A 15,668-nucleotide genomic window follows, 5' to 3' on the forward strand; every position below is an offset into this window, starting at 1 on the left:
AAGCTCTTTCTGTTTACTTTGTAGTGTACAATTTTTGAATGGCCTGGAAAGAGAAAAATTATTCTTTGGGCTGACAAAAATGATAAAGAGGCTCATTGCTGATGAAGGGAAGAAGACAAAGAAGAATAGAGAAAGAAGGATTCGTTCCTCTTTCAAAAGGGGGGCAAGATACTAGAGCTTTCTGCAGGGAAACTGAAGCACACCTTTCTTTCTGAGATTTGAAAGGAAGAGATGCCCTACGTTGAAATATCTAGAGTATATCTTCCATTTAAAAATGAACCTAGCTAATCATCCAGTGAGGAAGAAAAGAGTAAAATAGCCTTTGATCAAGTCCTTTCTGTGGTGTTAAATGCAACTAATTATAATGAATATCACATATCTAATGAGTTCAAGAATTCCCCTTGGAAGAATCGGTCTGTCCTTTACAAAAAAGAGAGTTCAAGTGAGTTATTTGCATTTGGTAGGGAAGCTCTACTGTCTAAATCATACTCATTTAAAGGTGAAGTTCAGGGCTTCCCTGGTGGCACAGTGGTTGAGAGTCCGCCTGCCGATGCAGAGGACACGGGTTCGTGTCCCGGTTTGGGAAGATCCCACATGCCGCGGAGCGGCTAGGCCCGTGAGCCATGGCCGCTGAGCCTGCATGTCCGGAGCCTGTGCTCTGCAACGGGAGAGCCCACAACACTGAGAGGCCTGCATACGGAAAAAAATAAAAGGTCCAGTTCAAAGTCTGCCATAATTTGTTATTATATATGTAATTTTTGAATGTAATATACAGTTATATATGTATATAACATCAACAAGAAAGTGACCCACTTTAGAGTCAAGAAAATATATAGGTGAAGTGTAAAAGTGTTGGAATAGATATACCATAACAGTAACAACACAACAAAACGACAACAACAGCAAAACTGGAGTGGCTAAGAAAATATCAGAAAAAAATATATTTTAAGATGAACATTTTTACTAGAGACAAAGATATTTTAAACTGATAAAATGATTATACCATCTAGAATGTATAATAATTATAAACTTTTATGCACCTAACAACAGAACTTCAAAATACAATGAAGCAAAATCAACACAACGGAAAAGAGAAACAGACAGTTCTACAATAATAGTTGGATACTTTAATACCTTTCTTTCAATAGCAGAACAGACAGAAAATCAACAAGAAAAAAAAAAAACTTGCACAACATTATCAATCAACTAGACCTAACAGCCATCTATAAAACCTTCCACCCAACAGCGTCAGAATATACATTCTTTTCCAATGCACATGGATATACTATATGCTAGGCCATAAAACAAATTTCAGTACTTTTAAAGGATATAAACAATACAAAGAGTGCTCTCAGATGACAACAGAATGCAATAAGAAATCGTTAACAGAAAGAAATTTGTTGAAAATCACAAATGGAAATTAAACAGTATATTCCTAAATAATTCATGGGTCAAGTAAGAACTCATAAGGGGAATTAGAAATAATTTGAGATGAAGTAAAAGGAAAGTATAACATGTTAATATTCGATTGGTCGCACATAGTCTTTTGAAAAGCAGAGGGGTTAGACAAAGAGATCTAAATTAATTAAAAAATCATTTATTATTCTGGGAATAAAAAGAACTGGGCTTAGTCTCAGTTTTGCCTTTCTTTATCTTTGTGTCTGTTGATCATCTTGGAATAGTCATTACATAGCCAGAATACAGTTGCCATCTCAGGAATCAAATACTGTTATCTCTAGGGCTACCATAACAAGATACCACAAACTTGTTAGCTTAAAAGAACAGAAATTTATTTTATCACAGCTCTAGAGGCCAGAAGATCAAACTCAAGAGTGTTGAGAGGGCCATGTTCTTTCTGACGCCTCGAGGGGAGGATCCTTCTTTGTCTTAACCAGATTCTGGTGGTGGCCATCAATCACTGGTGTTGGCATTTTTTGATTTGCAGCTGCATCACTCTGGTCTCTTCCACTGTTGTCACATGGAATTGTCTCTGTGTGTTTCTGTCTCTGGAAACAATTTAAATAGAAATTTCTATTTTTAAAAAACAAACTGTTGATTACTATGCTCTATTTAGATAGTTCCTCTAACCCACACCCAGTTCCATTTCCCCATATGTATTTGAGAAGGAAAGAGGAACTCCTGTGAGCTATCCTATTGGAAAAAATCAATGATACAGTGCTTTACTAGAGATGCCTCTTACCTAAAATATTTGAATTAAATATAAAATCTGGGGAAATTATCACCCAGTTTCCCTCTTCTAGAGGCATGACCTGAATGATAGGCAGCAGAATATTTTATACCCGTGAGGTTTGCTGACATTATTGATTTGATCCAGAATCTGTATTTTCTCTCTAAAGAAAACAGTATTCTCTCTTTCCTTTCTTTAATTTATAATGTTGATGTCTTAAGATTATTGTCAGAGAGGATGCTTGTAGTTCAAATGATTTGGCTGTATTTCACCAGTATTATTACAAGATAGTCAAACAATGGCTGGGCTCCAGTATAGACCTCGGTCCCTTTGTTCCACTGGGATACGGATGTGAAAGCCACTGTTTCCTTATATTCCAAAGACCAAATAAATAAAACAAATAAATAAACACAAAAAAACAAGTAAATGAAACTATCTTAAAACCAACTCTCTTTTCTTCCTCATCCATGTTAATTCTCTTCTACCTAAAATTACTTCCTGGAAGTGATTTTTATGTTTCTTAGAGCCTCTTTATGTATATATCCACACTAATGCATATAAAACTGTTCCTTGTAGATCTTTTACTTTTTCCGTTTGAATAATTATTTTCACATGTCATATAGAGTTTATCCATTGTCCGAGATATGCATTTTTCCTGTGTATTTGAGCATCATAGGAAGATAAATTCTACTCTTGAAAATGTTAACTGGTGACTGAGACACAGAAAGCTATTCTTCTTACCATTTTTCAATAGTGAGTAGTAGATTCTGTAGGGGTGGAATTTTAAGATGTAAGTATACTGTTTTTCTACACTCCAATTACGTTCCCCTTATCATAGAAATTGACCAGTGAAGTGTGCTGCTGACTTTTCAGAATCCATGTACATACAATCCATTAAGTTATTAGATACAACGTTGGTCAGAAAAGCATACTGTGAAATGTTGCTTTTATTTAAACTCCCACTATTTTCACTCCATGGTTTCAAGATTTGACTTCTTTATTGCCCTCTGGTGGTGGGCTCTGTGAACTGCATATTTACGGGTCTGGGGCACGTATCTTCCCGGAGGTATTCAACTCCTCAGGTACAAGCTAAAGAGTAGATGATAAGAAGCATTCAGATTTATTAAAACTAATTAAGAATATCAGTAGCCTGACTGTTGTTTCTGAAAATATAAAATATTTATCCTTCTGTTGTCAAACAACCATATTTCATGAAAAGAAGTATAAATCCTTTTTTGCTTGCAATAAAAGAACAATAATTGAGGGTATTCTTCATTTGGACCAAGTACCTTCTCTGAAAATATAAGTGAAAATAGGAGTTGAACTTTCCAAAATATTCTTTAGTAAATAAAACTCCACATATAATTTCAAATTATCATTTAATTTTACCTTAAATTTAAATATCTATATTGACTTAAATGCTGTCCTCTGTAATTTCGGATGATTCCCTCCTTTATATCTTCTTCCTCTCTTCAACAAATAAAATACATATGAATGCCTAACATGAGGTAGGGTATTCTCTGTGAAATAATGATGTTGGGATACTTGATTTTGACTTAGCAGAGGGATTGAGCCTCTGTGTTGGTGAATTCTCCCCAGATGGTGCGTGTGGAGAGGGTCTTGGCAACTTTTCCATCTAAAAGCTACACCCTGCAGTTCTCAAAGCAGGAACATTAACATGGATCAGAAGTTTCCAAACTTTTCATCATCAACCCCTACACCAAAAGAAAAGTTGAAATTTTATGACCCCTAGTATATGAAGTACCTTGTGTGTTTTTCACATTTATCAAGAGAACATGACCATATCTCTGTGCATATCTCTGTGCTCCTGAAGTTTTCTCTGTGAAACTGTCAACCTCCAATATCAGAAATAACTTCCTTCATGAGAAGGGATTTTCAGACATGAAAAGTTTTCTCTTAAAGTGCAAGTATTTTTAAAATCTATAAAATATAGAGCATTATAAATTTTCTTTAGTTACTACAAGCTGAATTTTAACTGAGAAGACTGGGAAGTCCATGTATGTGTACATGCATGCATCCGTGCATGTTTGTGTGCTACACGTGTGTGTGTGTGTGTGTGTGTGTGTGTGTGTGTGTAGGTCTACTGAGGATACAGAACATATTCTGGACATGACAGAGCAGTGGTGTATCAGAAGGGAAAAGAGTATAAAGGACCAGCTTCACCTGCTTAATTTGTCCCCTGACCTGGTGTCGTCTTATTTTCCACCATCCTTTGCTGATCTGTATACTAAATACCCAGGGCTCCTGGGTACCTCCAGGTACCTCTGTAAGTTTTACAAGCCTGTCAATATCCCATGTACAGTGGATGGAACCTGGACTTTTTGCCCATATAGTTTTCCTTTCCCTCAGAGTTTTCGTCTGAGCTGTGTCATGGGGTAGGTACTGTTGTGAAAATTTGTGCTCACTTGTTAAATAGAAACTACTCATTGAACTGTTTAAACAAATAAACAGTATCTTGAGTCAATTGCAGGGCACCTCCAGTCTCCACAAAGCAGAGTTACTTTGGGACAGGAAGTTCTTTTAGTTTCCCCTTAAATCAAAATACAAAGTTATTGAGCAATTGTAGGACCAACCCTATAGTTGCAAACTTGGGAAGAGATCACAGGATTCTGTAATCGTCTGCTTATCCCCTTATTGGGACAGCAAATAGCTCAATAGTTCTTATACTGAAGTCAAAACGAAGAATAATACCGGAACAAAGTCTGCATTGAAAGTCTGTGTCTTATTTTTATTTTCTCTTGGCACATAGTAGGTAACTGTTAAATGTTCTCTTGATAAATGTGAAAAACACACAAGGTACTTCATCTACTAGGGGTCATAAAATTTCAACTTTTCTTTTGGTGTAGGGGTTGATGATGAAAAGTTTGGAAACTTCTGATCCATGTTAATGTTCCTGCTTTGAGAACTGCAGGGTGTAGCTTTTAGATGGAAAAAGTTGCCAAGAGGACCAGAAGTAGAATAAAGGCATTTATGTAATTCTTCCTTATAGTTTCATTTATTGGTTTTCAGCAACTAACTTTGAAAAGTTGCCTGAGGCTGCCTAGGGTCTGCAATAAGGATCACAGCTGTGCTGTCCTACCCCCTCCCCACACGTGGGAACAGAACCTACCCAGCAGTGCTAATAGAGGCCCATGGCTTTCCGCCCACCTCGGTACTGCTCAAGGCAGTGGCTTTTTTCTACCAGCCTCACCCTTCTCCATGTGAATCTTTTTCTTCTTTCCAGTTTTATTGAGATGTAATTGACATATAACACTGTATAAGTTTAAGGTGTACAACATCATAATTTGATACATGTATATATTGCAAAGTGATTACCACAATAAGGTTAGTTAACACATCCATGACCTTACACAATCAATTACCTTTGTGTGTGTGTGTGTGTGTGTGTGATGAGAACATGTAAGATCTACTATCTCGGAAACTTTTGAGTATGCAATAGAGTGTTGTTAACTATAGTCACCATGCTGTACATCAGACTCCCAGGATTTATTCATCTTATAACTGGAAGGTTATACCCTTTGACCAACAACTCCCCATTTCCTCTACTCCCCAGCCCTTGACGGCCACCATTCTACTCGATTTCTGTGAGAGCAGCTTAGATTACGCGTAAAAGTGAGATTATGCAGTGTTTGTCTTTCTCTCTCTGACGTATTTCACTTAGCATAATGCCCTCAAGGTTCATCCAAGTTGTTGCAAATGGCAAGATTCCCTTATTTTTTAAGGCTGAATAACATTCCATTCTACATATGTGCCATATTTTCTTTATTCATTTGTCTGTCAACGGACACTATAGAAACAGAAACTCACTCAGTTCCTACAAGTGTCCAAGGTAACAATAGACAAAATATGGATGTTGGTGGGTGTAGATCCAGGCAGTAGGTTAGACTACATCCCACAGGCAGGAAGGCCGCTATTTTAGGAGGAGCTGCTTTGAATATGAATCAAATAATAATTGATTTATATATCACCAGTTCAGAACTAACTCATCTGTTTTCGACACCTCACCATAGATATGAAATGAGAATGAGTGGAAAAAGAGGCTTCTGAAGGCAAACAGTCATAAAACCCATTATTATTCTGTAAAAAGGAGACTATACAGTCTTACCTTCAGAACCTCAACTCAAACAAAGACATGTAGCAGCCTCAGTAGGATATAATCGCAACAGAAAAAATACAAGCAGAAGGCAGAGGAAAAAGAAGTGCCGTTTGGTATGGGAATAAATAGCTCTGTATGTCTCAAAAGCCTCCTATAAACATGTCTGGGTGTCAATATAGTGTAATAATTAATATCCATAAACCCTGAGTCTTAAGAAAAAAGAACTGTATCTTTTGCTTTCTTTTAGAAAGGGACAGAAAGGTAACTATATTTGCTTTAATAAATACAGAGACTTAGTGCACTTAAATATTTGATCAACTAATTTAAAAAATGTTTCTTACAGTATACATCATTTTCTGATGAAACGGGTAAAATAAGGTTCTAGGGTGTGAGGAGGGCATGCGGTATTCTACACATTTTCTTTTCTGTCCTTTTGTAGCTGAATATCCTTTTCCAGGCCTAAAGAAGTAGTAAAATTATGCACCTAAGATTGAATAAAAGGTTTCATAGACATATTTTACATATATGCCATTAGATTTCCACAGAGTTATTTCAGGCTGCTGACAGGTTGCTTGCTTGAGCTGAGACCCCTCTAAACAAAGCCCAGGAAGAAGCTAACAACTGTGAAAGCCAACTTATTTATTCTGTGAGTAACTTGGCTGCAGAGCAGACTAATTACCCCTTTAACCACACTGTTTGAACTCATTGTACTTATCTGGGAATCACTATTCTGCAAGTAGAGAAGGGGACTAGGGAAGTTAAAAGAGACAAAAGATCTAAATATGGTCTCTTTGCAGAATCTCAAAGGTCAGGCAACAGGCTTCTTTCTGATGGTTTTAAAAAGAGAAGATGAGCTGTGGTTTAAAGGTCCACTTTGGAATTCAAATTCTACCTCAGGTGTAGCCTGAATGCTAGTCTCCACCTTGAGTGAATCACTGAAGGATAATTTCTCAGCACATAGTCAGTGTTTGTTAAATTTTCATATTATTTTATCCCAGTGAATAATATTGCTGAGGGATTTTGAAACTATTAAATTCCGCCAAAGGACTTGATTCTGTAATGATACCAAACCTTGGAAAATAAAGGAAGTAGAGATTGGTGAATCCTTGACAAATTATTAGAGTTGTAACTGATTGTTTCATAAGGAAAGATAGGGAATGGATCACTTAGGAAACTGAATGAATACTTTGAATCTCATCTATTTCTGTTAAAACTACAGGTTAGTTGAGCTCAAAAATTGTAGGTATAAAAATTGTGTTTTTTGGTAATAAAATTTGTTTTAACCCTTCTCTCAATTATGCATTTAAATGTTGACCAATTCACAAGTAACTGTTTACAGTCGATGGATTGGCCAGTGGCTTTGGGATCATTCATTTTATAGTCTGGGATTTCCAGTGTGATCTTTATTTTCCCATTTATACTCTATTTCATACATTTTATTAGCAGTAGTAGTAGAAATAGTAGTAGTAGTATCATTATTATTTAGTTAGAGTAGAATTGTTTCTATAACTTCTTACGATCAGACATATACTAAACAACACACATTTTGAAAGCACTGGTGTTGGAGTAAATTCGATGTTGATGAGACTAGTCACTGCCCTTAAAGGAGCTTGTCTTCTAGTTGGAAAGATGTGACATATACAATAATCTGAGGCATTAAGTAAATACATGGGTCTGAGGGCAGAAGATCCTGAAGGAAGCAAGCTACAAAGAACTCATTTTGAATCCTGGCATTAATATTGGCAGATCTCCTCACACCTTTTTACGACAGTTATAGACAAAGCAAGTAAGACTGGAGAATACACTGCAATGGCCCAACTAAGATTTAACGTCATTTCAGCCTAGGGGATTCTTTCTAGGCTTTGAGTATATGATAATTTAAATGCTACCTAAATAGTAAATTTACTTTAATGCTGACAACGTAGAAAAGATACTTTGCTGCAAAAGTATACACAGTAGTAACAAGTGGATTTTGGAAGAAACTAATATTTTGTCTTATACTGGTAACTACACTATTGCCCCAGACCTAGCAGCAGCCTTTACTCTTTGTTGTTTTCTTCTAAGACTGAAGAGCCTCTTTATTGTTTGTGCTGATTTTTTTCCCACCAACAGATCTCAGAGCAATCTGAGTGCACTGGCCAGTTGGGACAAAATTATCATTAGAATTCTTGGCTAGAGAAGAAAGCTCCTAATTTAAGAATGGCTTTTTGCCTTCTGAGAGCTCAGAAGAGCACATTGCAAGCCATCTACATTTATAAAACCTGTTTTAGTATGGAAAATTTCAAACATCTACAGAAATAAAGAGAAAGAAGTAGAAACTTTCATCCATTGTTCTCGTCAAATGTCCATTTCAGGCCAATAGATTGTCTCTGCACCCTCTCTTACTACTACCACCATCATCCCCAGCAATTTTAAAGCAAATCCCAGATTTCTTTTTCTCAGTGAAAACGTCAGTATCCATATTTCTAAAATGCAAGAACTGCCCTTTTTAAGCTCAACTATGTCATTATCACACATCCGCAAATAATAATGATTCCTTAATATCAACAAATAGCCAGTCAGTTCATGTTTCCTTGATTGTCCTCTAAATGTATTTTTATTTTAATAACCATTATTTATTTGATTGCTGATCCAAACACAATTTCTTTTAAAGTATAGGTTTAAAAGAACTCAGTTTGCTCATTTTTCTTGCAAGTATTTGTCCTTGAATTCAAAGCATTCATCCAGTAGGGTTCCCAACTGTCTGGATTATGCTGATTGCATCCCCTTTCTGCTTATATGTTTATCATGCTCCTTTGGTCCATGTATTTACTGTCAGTTGGTAGATAGATCTAGAGCACTGACATAATTCAGGTGTGATTTTTTTGTCAAGTTTACTTCATAGATAATACTGATGAATTCCAAAAGGAACTATAAAGTGTCTGTCTTACTGTGACGTTGCAGCCATTAATGATCAATGTCTAGATCCATTAATTTATTAAGGGTACCAAATGGTGATATTCTACTAACTAGATGATTATTCATTTACTAGCTAGAACATTATTTCATCAACTACTTGGTTGCCCTGAGTTACAGTTTAATTAGGAAAGGAAGAATAAATGTTTCTTTTATTTTATTTACCAGTTTTACAAAAAGAGAAAAAACAAGAGAGAGAAAGGTTGACTCTTCCAAAGATGACTAATGAGGTATTTTCTTGCTTTGTTGTTGTTTTCAGTGAGGTTGTTATAAATATCGATGCAGAGATTGTCCCCTCTTAGGTTCACGGATCCTGTTCAAGTTGGCTCCTGAGTCCTTTCCACACAACCACAGTAGTCTTTGAAGTCTTCCCAGCTCTCTTATATGACAAGAGGTACCAGGAACATCTTGTTCGTTTCTTATGCTGGATTTGAAATCAGCTGTTTCTCCAAGGAGACATTATCCACTGTGTTTATTCAAACTTGTGTTCCTTCTAGTTTAACCTTCTCTCGAGACATGATTTTTTTTAAACAAATTACTTACTGAATTTTTCACCTTTTCAAATCTTGCTATTCTCCAATCACTTCATTTCTGAATTTTTCTAATTTCTTTTATGTTTTTCTTAAAACCAGTTTCTATTCCTTTGAAAATTTCTTTTACTTTTTCCGCAATATCAGGCAATAAATTTCATTTGTTCTGTGGACGTGTCTTTCTGTGACGTTTTCAGGATTTGCTGGAACTTTCTTTTCACCCCTCTTTTTTCTTTTTTTTTCTCACTGATTTTCTACAGGATGTGAATGGAATACTCTTCTGTCGCTCATTTTTAAATGAAATAAGTTTCCACTTTAGGAGGGAAACATAGATCAGAATATAATTTCTAGCTTCAGAACTCCAGGGCTCACTATCTTCTATTATTTTCACAACATAATTTTTTTTATTTATTTATTTTTTGCGGTACGCAGGCTTCTCACTGCTGTGGCCTCTCCCGTTGTGGAGCACAGGCTCCGGATGCGCAGGCTCAGCGGCCATGGTGCACGGACCCAGCCGCTCCGCGGCATGTGGGATCTTCCCAGACCGGGGCACGAACCTGTGTCCCGGCAGGCGGACTCTCAACCACTGCGCCACCAGGGAGGCCCCACAACATAATTTTAAAAAATGACCTTAAAATTTCTAAAATCTTCCTCCTCGGCCCTCCTATGCCCATTTACCCAGGCCTCCTCTTTCCTGTCCTTGTTGAGTATGGGGATTTGTTCTGGAATGGTGCTTTGGTTTGATAGGTGTCAAGGTTTCACAGACCCCAGAACACTTGGCATCCTCAGAACATTTCAAAGTTCTTGCACTCAGCTGCAAAGTGGAGCCTGCAACATTCACTCCCGGTTTCTGCCGCTGTTCTCAGTGAGTTTTTCAATCTCAGTGAGTTCGTGAACCATAGTAACCTTTGGCTCTCCTTAAAGAGAGAGAGAGTCCTTCCCTCGTCTTCCTCCCACACACCTTGGGATACACATATGTAGGTCTTTTTCCTGTTGTTGGTTTGTTCCTACCTGGCTGTATGTTGCAGTTAATGTGGACACCTTGTTGTAGATGTTGTCTGTGGGTTTTTGATCTTGCTATCCTAGATGCTTTTCTTTCTTCTTTGTGGGGGTGGGGGGTTGTGTATTTAGGGGAGGGGTGGCATATTCAGGGATAAAGATCTTCTCTGTAGCCACCACCATTTCCCCAGAATCCTCTGCCATTAATATTTAAAACAAAATCATGGGAATCATTATCCGGATCCTTAGGATAATCATTACACTGTATCTGTCTTTTTTCCAGGCTTCAAGCTGCCTGTGGCTCGCCACGTTAGTATACTGACATGACTGGGCAATGCCTAATTTGATGGGCTCTTTCTGTACTACCTTCCTCCTAATCATGACAGTCTTGTACGCTATACATAGTCTTCTTCACTGATAGGGAATTTAGAAAATACAGGAAGCCATGGGTTTAATAGCTGAAAGTGGAATTAATGTGTTCTTTTTCTCAGGTAAAATATCATAAGACTCCTTAGGCCAAAGTTGTAAAATGAAATCGCAACTTTCCTGGAATCATTTTGCAAACGTGAATGCCCACATAAAGTACACTAGGACTTGAATCCAAGGAATAACACATTTTTAGAGCCTCCAAATGTATAAACTTAGTACAATTCTGCATTACTTCTTAAGGCAACTGAAGAAAATAATTTTGTGATCAAATAAATATTGATTTTATTAACAGTTATTTTAAAAGTTTACAAAACTTATAAAAAATGTTAAGGCTCTATCAGCCTCATCAGTTGTTATTTCTTTTCTAGAATCTTGGATTAAGGAACAGTCGTTTGAGGGGAAACATGGTATAAAATGGGAAGATAATCTAACAGTAAAGATAGTTATATCTCTTCCTGTGTGATGAACTACTCCTAAGCTTGGTGGTTTAAAACAGCAGGCACTTTATCTCCTCACAATTTGTGAATCAGCAGAATGGGCTGGGATCTCCTGGGTGGATCTATCTTGCTTTCACCTGAGGTGACTACTGAGGCTGCCATCATCTGGTTGCTGGACTGGGGCTGGTTGCTTTCACATGTCTGGCCATTGGTGCTGGCTGTGGCCTGTGCCTAGTCTCCACTAGGTTAGCCAGGCTTCCTAACATGTCAGGTTTCCATGAGGACAAGCCCTAAAGCACGAGTACTCTCCAAGCTTCAGCTCTTGATATGCCATTGGGCCAAAGCAAGTCACGTGACCAAGCCCAGGTCAAGGTGGAACAAAACTACACAGGGTGAGAAAACGGGGGGAGGGGCATTTGCACTGGGGGTCAGTAGTCTAACAAACTGCTGCAATAACTCTATAAAGAAAAACACCCCGGAGGACAACTGGTAAAAAATGAATGTGTGCGGGGTGGGGTGGGGTTTGGCATAGGGGGGCAAAGGCAGTAAACAGAGGCTACCAAAATCTGAAGATTCTGGAATTTTTGGAAAATCCACTGGGATTAAAGGAGTTACACAACCATGTTCTGACACCAGAAGAAAGGTGCCAGTTGAGCATCAGGGAAGTCTAGCGCTCTTCCTCCATCGCATCAATTTTCACGTTTCTTTGACTCAGCATATTTGTAGAATGAATCATGACTTTCTATAAATTTTTAATTCAGTTTTTCAAAGAAATAGTGACCTCGCTTCTATCTGCTGTGCCACAAAAATGCCGTAGAAAAAAATTCCTTCTGTTAAATCGCTCACTAGGTGAAACTGTATGTGTAACCTAGTACCAAAGAGGTATTAAGAATCGCCACAGCCGAGCCGGCCCTCCGCATCACGCACCCTATAGCAGCCAGTGGGTGAGCCGGGAGTCGAGGAGGTCACCGTGGGAAGGAGGGGCGCGGGCAGCGTGGCAGCCTCCTTCCGTCTCCGTGGAGCCACCTCCGGCCTCCGGTACAGGGAGTCGTCTGCAGCAGCCAGTGGTGGCCAGCCTTGCAGCGCTGTGTTCTAGGTCAGTAGCTTCCAAGACTCCAGTTGGATTCATTGGAGTAGGCAACATGGGGAGTCCAGTGGCAAAAGAGCTCATGAAACATGGCTAGCCACTCACCGTTGTTGATGTGTTCCCTGATTCATGCAAAGAGCTTCTAGATGCAGATGAACCCTGTAGTGTCTTCTGCAGGGGATGTAGCCGAAAAAGGTGACAGAATTATTACAATGCATCAATGCACTAGAAGCTTATTGTGGAGCAAATGGAATTCAAAAAAAAGTGAAGAAAGACTCACTATTAATAGATTCCAGTACTGTTGATCCTATGGTTTTCGGAGAATTGGCCAAAGAAGTTGAGAAAATGGGAGCGGTTTTCATGGATGCCCCTGTTTCTGGTAGTGTGGGAATGGCTCGATCTGGCCACCTCACACTTAGGATGGGAGGGGTTGAGCTGCTGTGGTGCATGGGCTCCCATGTGGTGCATCGTGGAGCTGTTGGGACTGGCCAGGCTTCGAAGATCTGCAAAAACTTGCTGTTAGCTATTAGTAGGATTGGAACTGCTGAAGCTATGAATCTGGGACTCAGGTTAGGGCTTGACCCAAAACTCTTGGCTAAAATCCTAAATACGAGCTCAGGACAATGTTGGTCAAGTGACACTTATAATCCTGTACCTGGGGTGATGGATGGAGTTCCCTCGGCTAATTACTATCAGGGCGGATTCGGAGCAACACTAATGGCTAAGGATCTGGGATTAGCATGAGACTCTGCTACCAGCACAAAGAGCCCAGTCCTTCTGGGCAGTCAAGCCCATCAGATCTGCAGGGATGTTGTGCGTGAAGGGCTACTCAAAAAAAAAAGACTTCTCATCCGTGGTCCAGTTTTTGCAAGAGGAGGAGACATTCTGAGTTTGCCCTCTGGCTGTGAACACTGAAACATTGAAACCAAACTGTGTCTTGGAGCCCCTTATGGCTCACTCCACAGGAAAATGGGCTTAATCAAAGGTCAGCTGTCTGCTTTTGAGTGTGTAGGTCAGGGGTTCCCAACCCCTTGGCCTTGGACGGGTACCAGTCCACAGCCTCTTAGGAACCGGGCTGCACAGCAGGAGGTGAGTCGCAAGCAAGCCAACTAAGCTTCATCTGCTGCTCCCTATGGCTCACATTACCGCCTGAACCTCACACACCCCGCCCCCCCTCCCTGGAAAAATTTGCTTCCAGGAAACCGGTCCCTGGTTCCAAAAAGTTTAGGCACCTCTGGTCTAGGTCACAGTAGATCCTGGGATTTTTCACCCATTCTAAACTGCTTATTCTTTTTATCTATTTAGCAAACATATCATCTGTAATTTTTTTCTCTGCAAGCCACTGATGGTAACTGCTAGCTAGCTAGCTGATTGGCCTTTTTCAAAAGTTTGATTCCTAAGCATCTTCAGCTAAAACGCTGCCTACTTCACTCAGGATATTATTTACTCCACTTTACAAATAAAACTAAAATTGTTTTCAACAGGATAAAATCTATCCTCGAGGAAAGAAAAGAAATTGGTGTGAGAAAAGATATTAGAGAAAGGGGAAGTATAGTGAGTTACTACCTGTGTCCCTCAGAAAATTTGTCCTGTTAAATAACCCAGTGGTGATATTCTTGCATTGAGATTACTGGTTTATTTTCTAGGAGTTGTTAAAGCAAGAGAACTCCTTGCTGCATGTTATGTAATTTGGACTCTGTTACATTATCTTGTTGTGCCCCTCTTGTAACAACTTCCCATACTCAGCAAACTTGTTTTTTTCATATTTTTGCTTCCTTGTCCATTTTTACTGCATATTTTTTGACTTCAAAAGAATGACATCTTTAGAACTGTTTCAGAGCCAACGATGATATGTGCTTTAGATAATTATTACACTATGCTAAATATAACCATATTCTTTTGAATTCAAATAGATTTCTATGCTGATAAAAAAAGAGAGGCACATTTCATCAATGTTTAAATAGTATCCTTCTTCCTCTAAAACTTAAAATAGGATTCAGTCTGATTGCTAAAGGGTTATTTTCTTCAACAACAAGAGCTGACTTAGGCCATTTCTTGGCAGTGGAATCTGAGCATAGAGGTCCCTGTCTGACTGCCCTTTGTTTCTCACTCACAGTATCCTGGGTGAGTGTAATGGACGGGCGTGCCCTTATGACTTAGCCCACTGCTACTGCTCCTGATGAGGGCTAATGGTGTGGGCCACTTTAAATCTTGCCCAGCAAAGTGCTGACATCTGGGGTTTCCTATCAAGTTTACCAGATATTTCACAGTAATTTCATAATTTACACAACATAAAAACACTGATTTTGAGCTTAGGAAAGCATTTCATTTAAACAGATAGAGAACACTACTCTACAAAATGGTTTAAAATTTGTGAGCAATTGCATTAAATAAACTCTAATATAAATTAATCTAATACAAGTAAACTAATAGTTGCAAAGCTACTGGTTGCTTCAGAAGCGGTGGCTACGGATAACTTCAAAGTTGTTTCCTCAATTCATTAAGAGGAGAAACTATTTGCTGTCAGCTTCTTCTTGGGGAAGCTTAGTTTGATGCTGATTCGCGTTATGAATGTATAGGAACCATTACTGGTTCTTCCTTTCCATATTCAGTGCACCATTATACTTCTATCCTCTTAAGATCTGGATATCTGTTACTGCTCCTGTTGGCTGGAGCCTGGGAGGAGGAAAGCTATCAAGAAAAAAGGTCAACAAGTGTTAAAGATTTTTAGCATACCACTGAGACTTTTTATCAACCATAATCATAAGAAATAATAATTAAAATTACTTATAGCCTGGTCAGTGAGACCTTGAGTAAATTGTGGAAGCATCCATGTTTCATACAGTTTCAGGGGATGGATATTTCCTGTTATTAACTCTATATCCTCTTCAACTGGAACAGAGAGACCTTTCTCTGTTGAAGCAGT

At 38.6% G+C, this 15,668-nt stretch overlaps 1 pseudogene across 1 annotated transcript in view; it reads left to right on the forward strand.

Moving 5' to 3' along the window:
• Positions 1 to 15,325, forward strand: part of LOC308609861 (3-hydroxyisobutyrate dehydrogenase, mitochondrial-like) — a 30,607-nt pseudogene extending 15,282 nt beyond the window's left edge. The window contains exon 3 of the transcript in view: positions 12,528 to 15,325. The product of the transcript in view is annotated as a 3-hydroxyisobutyrate dehydrogenase, mitochondrial-like (transcript). The remainder of the gene's footprint in view (positions 1 to 12,527) is intronic.
• Positions 15,326 to 15,668: the final 343 nt, after the last annotated feature.

Source organism: Mesoplodon bidens, assembly GCF_964165515.1.
Source record: "Mesoplodon bidens genome assembly, contig: HAP1_SCAFFOLD_312, whole genome shotgun sequence".
NCBI classification, from domain to species: domain Eukaryota; kingdom Metazoa; phylum Chordata; class Mammalia; order Artiodactyla; family Ziphiidae; genus Mesoplodon; species Mesoplodon bidens.